The following is a 9024-nucleotide window of genomic DNA, read 5'->3' as shown; positions in this document are numbered from 1 at the left end:
TTAGATGCCTATACTGGTGGGATGGTATGAAACGGGATATCGCAAAGTTCGTCGCCCAGTGTCCAAATTGTCAGCAGGTCAAAATCAAACATCAGAAACCGGGTGGACTGTTGCAGGAAATGGAAATTCCGACGTGGAAGTGGGAGATCATTAATATGGACTTCATTACAGGTTTGCCTCGCACTCCACGGAAGTATGATTCCATCTGGGTTATTGTTGATAGGCTGACAAAATCAGCCCATTTTCTCCCCGTCAAAACTACTTATTCCGCTGAGGATTATGCCAGGCTTTATATTAAAGAAATTGTGCGACTTCATGGAGTTCCTATATCTATTATCACTGACAGAGGTGCCCAGTTCACAGCGAACTTCTGGAGAACTTTTCAGGAAGGATTAGGGACTCAGGTGAACCTGAGCACAACTTTTCATCCTCAGAGTGACTGTTACACTCCATAATAATCCGTGCTACTTGAAGTAAAACAAGAAAAAAATGAGTTATGAAGGTTCAAGGAAAGTTAGTCGAGTTAGTAAGAATATCGTTATATATATGGTTGCCTTAAGTATCCCGAGGTGACATGGTAACCTAAAGGATTTGAAATCATTTTATGAGTATGTATATGAGTGTGTATATGTATGTATAAGAGGTTACATGAGGTTGGAAGAGGATTAGAAGTTAAACGAAATGAATCGGAACAACTTCAGTAAATATTTCGGACCCGATTTTAGCCTATATTGTAGGAGGCATATCTCCTAGCATATGAGGAGTTTTAAGGTGTTTCAAAAGCCTAAAATTAAGTTCATCGAGTCTAGTTTCCAACGCAACAAACCGCTCATAAAACTGATATCGGGATAAGGAGATATGGACGATTCAATTTGGGCTGGCAGGGCAGCAAGTTTGGACCCGACCCAAACACTCATATTTCGGCCCATGAGGCCCATTAAAATTAATATATAAGCCACCACTTTTCCCTATATCACTTCACACGACTTAAACAGATCCAAGAACCCTTATTTTCTCTCCCAAACCCCCTTTCTAATTGAGCCATCATATAAGCTAAATCCTAGACCCTTGACATGATATTAGTTAAAGAGAAGTTGTAGCCTAAGTTTTCCTTGTGTTGTAAGCAAGAAGCTGGAAAGAGGAACAAGATTCTTGAAGATTCTGATTGTTAAAGGTAATTTCAACCTCCTACTCATGTTATTAATTTGGATTAAAGGTTTAATATGGTGTATACATGGAGGAAACGTTGATATACAAGCGATATATGGACTTAGATGTTATCGTAAGTTAGGGACTGTTGTTGTTGAAGTTGAAGTGGGCTGTGTGCTATAAACTTAGGTGAAATGATGCTTAATATTCTTGTACATGTATTGGAAATGGATTGAATGTGTTGTAGTATGGATAAATGAATGAAAATCATGAAGTTGTTGTAGTTGTGTTGAAGCCGTGTGAGGGGGCTGTTTTAGAGGAATTTGTGGACTGTTTTGTGTCACATTTTGATAGTTGTTGTTATGGACATTGTGGTGCAGTGTGTGCATGTTGAATATGTGAATTAAGGTGTTAAAGAAATGAATTATGTTGAAGCATATAAGCAGTCCAAAACAGTGGACTGTTTTAGTGCTAGAGGTGAATTTGTATGTGTTGAGTGTTGATTCTTGTTGTGAACGTTTAGTGAAAGTGAAGTGCAATGATTCAGGTCGAAATTGGAATGAATTGTAGGCTGTTATAAGAATGTAAATGATGCTAAAACGGTTCCAAGGATCATGAAAGTAATGTCATTAAACATGTTGTTGTCGTTGTAAGGTTTTAGTGTCGACAATGTAGCTATTTGCGTACGAATTTGGTGATATATTTATCTTGTGACTGCTGGTCGTATTTTACTGAAATTATATGAAATGAAGACATGAAATAATGTGTAAGAATCATATGTGGTTTGCTTGGTATGTTCGTAAACGTTTGCAACAATTCCGGGCACCTTTATGTTGTTGGTTAGGGACTGTTTTGGGCGTGTTGATTGGTTAGGGACTGTTTTGGGCGTGTTGTGGTTAGGAACTGTTTTGGACATGTTGTATTCTTTAAATTGGAAATACTAATGATAGTTAAGAATATATATTGTATTTACGTTGTTTGGGTTGTTGTAAAGTTGTTACACGAAAACGTTAAGGCTACGGATTATTAGGAGTAACTTGAGAATGTAGTAGCCGTATGTGAATCGTTATGGAATGTTGTGAATGTGGGCTATTTGGAATGTTATGTGGGCTGTCCGGATTGGTATTGAACATATGATTATTGATGTTGGGGTGGTTGTATGTAGTTGATTTGAATGCGAACGAAACGTCGTCTAAATGTTTGAAAGGGATTGTTGACGTTAAAGTACGTATTGAATTCCCTCGTAGACTAATTGTAGCTCTTGATGTCTTGATATAGGATAAGTGTTTTTAGGCAGCAAGTACAAGTTATAATACGACTAAACGCTAAAGGTATGTAAAGCTTATTCCTTCTTTTCTTGGCATGTCCTAGACGTAAGTATGAAATGATATGAACCTTGGGGTAAATTCTATTCTCTAGTTCCATGCATGACTTATGATTCTATATTTCCTTAATGCTATTGTCACGAGCCTACTACATGATTGACTAATGAATGATGTATAGAAGTTCCTACTCTTAAAAGAATGGCATGAATAGAAGTATACTTGATTTTCAAAAGCTACATCATGAAAATTGATACATGTACATGAAAGATGAAACGTTCCTTGCTATGGCTTATAATGAGAGTTGAAAAGAATTGAATATGATTATTATCCCAATACTTTAGAGCTGGTTAGTTGCTTATCTATTGAGTCTCAAAAGATGCATTTCATATATGTGGTTGCTTATTATTCTGCTCGTGCTTATCGCTATATCCTTCACTGAGTCCCGGGCCAGGACACGTTCTCGTGCGCACATCTACTATATTATTACCGAGTCCCTCATTAAAGGGCCGGGACACGTATATGTTTATGTTTATGATGCTATGACTATATTCACCGAGTCCCTCACTAGAGGGTCGGGACACGTTATATATATATGATGATATGATGATGTGATGATATGATGATGTGATGATATGATGATATGGAGATGGTGGCCAGGAGGGCATATATATTCCTTATTACCGAGTCCCTTACGAAAGGGCCGGGACACGTCTATGTGCATGTTTATGATACTATGATTTTAATTACCGAGCCCCTCACTAGAGGGCCGGGACACGTATACATGTTATATATAGAATTATTATGCAGCTTTGATTACAAAACACTATATTGACATTGATATGAGAATGATACAGATGAAATATGTTCAAAGGCAAGTCTTTATGAAATTCTGTTAGTTGCATTGAGTCCTATACATCTTATCTCAGTATGAGTCTATCACTATGTTTCATGCTTTACATGCTCAGTACATATTCCGTACTGACCCCCTTTCTTTGGGGGGCTGCGTTCATGCCCGCAGGTACAGACGTTCATTTCGGAGATCCGCCAGCTTAGGACACTTATTCAGCTATTTTGACTGCTCCTTTGTTCCGGAGCCTAGCTTGTGGTATAACTCCCTTATGTTGAATTCATATGATTTTATTTGGGTACGGTGGGGCCCTGTCCCGCCATATGATACGGTCATTACTCTTAGAGGTCTGTGGACATTTTTGTCGGTCTGTTTATGGTTGTTGACGCGTTTTATGATTATGACATATGTTTGGGGCGTACCCATTCGTAATGGCAGCCTTGTCGGCTTGCATATATATGTATGTTTGGTATGTTGCATATCGTGGCAGCCTTGTCGGCTTGCGTAGGAATATATATATGTTGTTGTTTAAAAATTTTAATTATTCAGGAGACAGGTTCCTACGACATACAAAAAAAAAAATTGACAACTTTAAAAAAACACCATACCTTTTTATACAAATAAGTTCATGACATACTAGTTATAAATGATTATAGTTAACAAGTGACATGAGTGTCCAATTCGGGCACTAGTCACGGCCTACGGGGTTGGGTCGTGACAGAAGTGGTATCAGAGCAGTTCGTCCTTGGAGTGTCTACAGACCGTGTCTAGTAGAATCTTGTTTATCGGTGTGTTGTGCACCACATCTATAAACTGGACGCTACAGGGCATTTAGGATGTTACCTTTCTTTCATATCACAGATCGTGCGATAGAGCCCAGTCATAGGAAATGAAATTCTTTATACTAACATTTGATTTCAGCTGAAGAACGGCATGGACAGAAGAAAGTGTTTGACGATATTGGAAGTTACAAAGTACGCAGGTAAGCAAAGGTACGAAAGGTATATGTCGAGTAAGGTATGGAAGTGCGATTGAAATGTAAAGTTGAAAATTGAAAGAGAAAGTATAACAGGTGCAGTTTGAGTAGGGCATACGAGTTATGTTCATCATTTTTATATTGTTGTTGATATTGGGAGCTCTGTGTGGCTATGATACGATATGATATATACGTATAAATGTTGGCCCTGTGAGGCATTGTTGGTATTTCCTGCGTGCAGGCTTTGGGATAGTAAGAAGTACAGAGAAAACTCTGCCCAAATTTTCCGAGAAATAGAAAAAGAGAATGAGGTATAGGTTTGTAATATGTTTTGAAAGGTTGTGTCAATAGTAAGGATAGGATTTGACTAAGTTTCCAATATGGATGACCTCGAGAAATAAGTCGACTACCGAATCGATGGTAATAGTAATTAGGAAGTCGATATCGATATGGTAAAAAGAAGAATTTGGAAAGGGTTATGATACTAAGAGATGATTTAGAAAAGGCTGGATAATCTTGATAAAGTGTTATAGTAAGGTACCAACTGAATTGATAAGCAGGGATAAATTATGACGAGTTTATAGTAAAAGAAGTAGTAGTATGATTAAGATGAGAGTACAGAGAAAAACGAATTGTGACGGATGGGAATGTATTGGTAAGACAGGCTGTGAGGTGGTGAAGGATAAGATTGACTAGGAAGGGTAACAGGTTAAGTATGCTTATACAACACTAATTTAACATTCGAGGACGAATGTTCCTAAGGGGGGAAGTATGTTACACTCCATAATAATCCGTGCTACTTGAAGTAAAACAAGAAAAAAATGAGTTATGAAGGTTCAAGGAAAGTTAGTCGAGTTAGTAAGAATATCGTTATATATATGGTTGCCTTAAGTATCCCGAGGTGACATGGTAACCTAAAGGATTTGAAATCATTTTATGAGTATGTATATGAGTGTGTATATGTATGTATAAGAGGTTACATGAGGTTGGAAGAGGATTAGAAGTTAAACGAAATGAATCGGAACAACTTCAGTAAAAATTCGGACCCGATTTTAGCCTATACTGTAGGAGGCATATCTCCTAGCATATGAGGAGTTTTAAGGTGTTTCAAAAGCCTAAAATTAAGTTCATCGAGTCTAGTTTCCAACGCAACAAACCGATCATAAAAATGATATCGGGATAAGGAGATATGGACGATTCAATTTGGGCTGGCAGGGCAGCAAGTTTGGACCCGACCCAAACACTCTTATTTCGGCCCATGAGGCCCATTAAACTTAATATATAAGCCACCACTTTTCCCTATATCACTTCACACGACTTAAACAGATCCAAGAACCCTTATTTTCTCTCCCAAACCCCCTTTCTAATTGAGCCATCATATAAGCTAAATCCTAGACCCTTGACATGATATTAGTTAAAGAGAAGTTGTAGCCTAAGTTTTCCTTGTGTTGTAAGCAAGAAGCTGGAAAGAGGAACGAGATTCTTGAAGATTCTGATTGTTAAAGTTAATTTCAACCTCCTACTCATGTTATTAATTTGGATTAAAGGTTTAATATGGTGTATACATGGAGGAAACGTTGATATACAAGCGATATATGGACTTAGATGTTATCGTAAGTTAGGGACTGTTGTTGTTGAAGTTGAAGTGGGCTGTGTGCTATAAAATTAGGTGAAATGATGCTTAATATTCTTGTACATGTATTGGAAATGGATTGAATGTGTTGTAGTATGGATAAATGAATGAAAATCATGAAGTTGTTGTAGTTGTGTTGAAGCCGTGTGAGGGGGCTGTTTTAGAGGAATTTGTGGACTGTTTTGTGTCACATTTTGATTGTTGTTGTTATGGACATTGTGGTGCATTGTGTGTATGTTGAATATGTGAATTAAGGTGTTAAAGAAATGAATTATGTTGAAGCATATAAGCAGTCCAAAACAGTGGACTGTTTTAGTGCTAGAGGTGAATTTGTATGTGTTGAGTGTTGATTCTTGTTGTGAACGTTTAGTGAAAGTGAAGTGCAATGATTCAGGTCGAAATTGGAATGAATTGTGGGCTGTTATAAGAATGTAAATGATGCTAAAACAGTTCCAAGGATCATGAAAGTAATGTCATTAAACATGTTGTTGTCGTTGTAAGGTTTTAGTGTCGACAATGTAGCTATTTGCGTACGAATTTGGTGATATATTTATCTTGTGACTGCTGGTCGTATTTTACTGAAATTATATGAAATGAAGACATGAAATAATGTGTAAGAATCATATGTGGTTTGCTTGGTATGTTCGTAAACGTTTGCAAGAATTCCGGGCACCTTTATGTTGTTGGTTAGGGACTGTTCTGGGCGTGTTGATTGGTTAGGGACTGTTTTGGGCGTGTTGTGGTTAGGAACTGTTTTGGACATGTTGTATTCTTTAAATTGGAAATACTAATGATAGTTAAGAATATATATTGTATTTACGTTGCTTGGGTTGTTGTAAAGTTGTTACACGAAAACGTTAAGGCTACGGATTATTAGGAGTAACTTGAGAATGTAGTAGCCGTATGTGAATCGTTATGAAATGTTGTGAATGTGGGCTATTTGGAATGTTATGTGGGCTGTCCGGATTGGTATTGAACATATGATTATTGATGTTGGGGTGGTTGTATGTAGTTGATTTGAATGCGAACGAAACGTCGTCTAAATGTTTGAAAGGGATTGTTGACGTTAAAGTACGTATTGAATTCCCTCGTAGACTAATTGTAGCTCTTGATGTCTTGATATAGGATAAGTGTTTTTGGGCAGCAAGTACAAGTTATAATACGACTAAACGCTAAAGGTATGTAAAGCTTATTCCTTCTTTTCTTGGAATGTCCTAGACGTAAGTATGAAATGATATGAACCTTGGGGTAAATTCTATTCTCTAGTTCCATGCATGACTTATGATTCTACATTTCCTTAATGCTATTGTCACGAGCCTACTACATGATTGACTAATGAATGATGTATAGAAGTTCCTACTCTTAAAAGAATGGCATGAATAGAAGTATACTTGATTTTCAAAAGCTACATCATGAAAATTGATACATGTACATGAAAGCTGAAACGTTCCTTGCTATGGCTTATAATGAGAGTTGAAAAGAATTGAATATGATTATTATCCCAATACTTTAGAGCTGGTTAGTTGCTTATCTATTGAGTCTCAAAAGATGCATTTCATATATGTGGTTGCTTATTATTCTGCTCGTGCTTATCGCTATATCCTTCACTGAGTCCCGGGCCAGGACACGTTCTCGTGCGCACATCTACTATATTATTACCGAGTCCCACATTAAAGGGCCGGGACACGTATATGTTTATGTTTATGATGCTATGACTATATTCACCGAGTCCCTCACTAGAGGGCCGGGACACGTTATATATATATGATGATATGATGATGTGATGATATGATGATATGGAGATGGTGGCCAGGAGGGCATATATATTCCTTATTACCGAGTCCCTTACGAAAGGGCGGGGACACGTCTATGTGCATGTTTATGATACTATGATTTTAATTACCGAGCCCCTCACTAGAGGGCCGGGACACGTATACATGTTATATATAGAATGATTATGCAACTTTGATTACAAAACACTATATTGACATTGATATGAGAATGATACAGATGAAATATGTTCAAAGGCAAGTCTTTATGAAATTCTGTTAGTTGCATTGAGTCCTATACATCTTATCTCAGTATGAGTCTATCACTATGTTTCATGCTTTACATGCTCAGTACATATTCCGTACTGACCCCCTTTCTTTAGGGGGCTGCGTTCATGCCCGCAGGTACAGACGTTCATTTCGGAGATCCGCCAGCTTAGGACACTTATTCAGCTATTTTGACTGCTCCTTTGTTCCGGAGCCTAGCTTGTGGTATAACTCCCTTATGTTGAATTCATATGAGTTTATTTGGGTACGGTGGGGCCCTGTCCCGCCATATGATACGGTCATTACTCTTAGAGGTCTGTGGACATTTGTGTGGGTCTGTTTATGGTTGTTGACGCGTTTTATGATTATGACATATGTTTGGGGCATACCCATTCGTAATGGCAGCCTTGTCGGCTTGCATATATATGTATGTTTGGTATGTTGCATATCGTGGCAGCCTTGTCGGCTTGCGTAGGAATATATATATGTTGTTGTTTAAAAATTTTAATTATTCAGGAGACAGGTGCCTACGACATACAAAAAACAAAAATTTGACAACTTTAAAAAAACACCATACCTTTTTATACAAATAAGTTCATGACATACTAGTTATAAATGATTATAGTTAACAAGTGACATGAGTGTCCAATTCGGGCACTAGTCACGGCCTACGGGGTTGGGTCGTGACAGTGACGAACAGGCCGAGCGCACTATCCAAACGCTTGAAGATATGTTGCGGGCCTGTGTTATTGATTTCAGAGGTAGCTGGGAGGATCACTTGCCATTGATTGAATTTGCTTATAATAACAGCTACCATTCCAGCATCCAGATGGCTCCGTACGAGGCTTTGTATGGCAGGAAATGCAGGTCACCTATTGGTTGGTTTGATATTGGCGAGACAGAGTTAATTGGTCCAGATATGATCCAGCAGGCCGTTGATAAGGTGAAACTTATCCGAGAGCGACTGTTAGCAGCCCAGAGTCGACAGAAGTCATACGCAGATAAACGACGTCGTCCTTTGGAATTCCAGGTCGGTGATTTGGTATTTCTGAAGGTAT

General features: G+C 38.0%; 1 long non-coding RNA gene across 1 annotated transcript; it reads left to right on the top strand.

Annotated features, from left to right (window-relative positions):
- The first annotated feature begins 996 nt into the window (after positions 1–996).
- Positions 997–8317, top strand: LOC132599700 (uncharacterized). Its single transcript, XR_009566950.1, has 3 exons — positions 997–1174; positions 7056–7108; positions 8105–8317. It is a non-coding gene; the product is annotated as an uncharacterized LOC132599700 (long non-coding RNA).
- The last annotated feature ends 707 nt before the right edge of the window (positions 8318–9024 follow it).

This window comes from Lycium barbarum, chromosome 6, assembly GCF_019175385.1.
Source record: "Lycium barbarum isolate Lr01 chromosome 6, ASM1917538v2, whole genome shotgun sequence".
Lineage (NCBI taxonomy): Eukaryota > Viridiplantae > Streptophyta > Magnoliopsida > Solanales > Solanaceae > Lycium > Lycium barbarum.
This window is presented reverse-complemented; position numbering and strand designations above follow the sequence as displayed.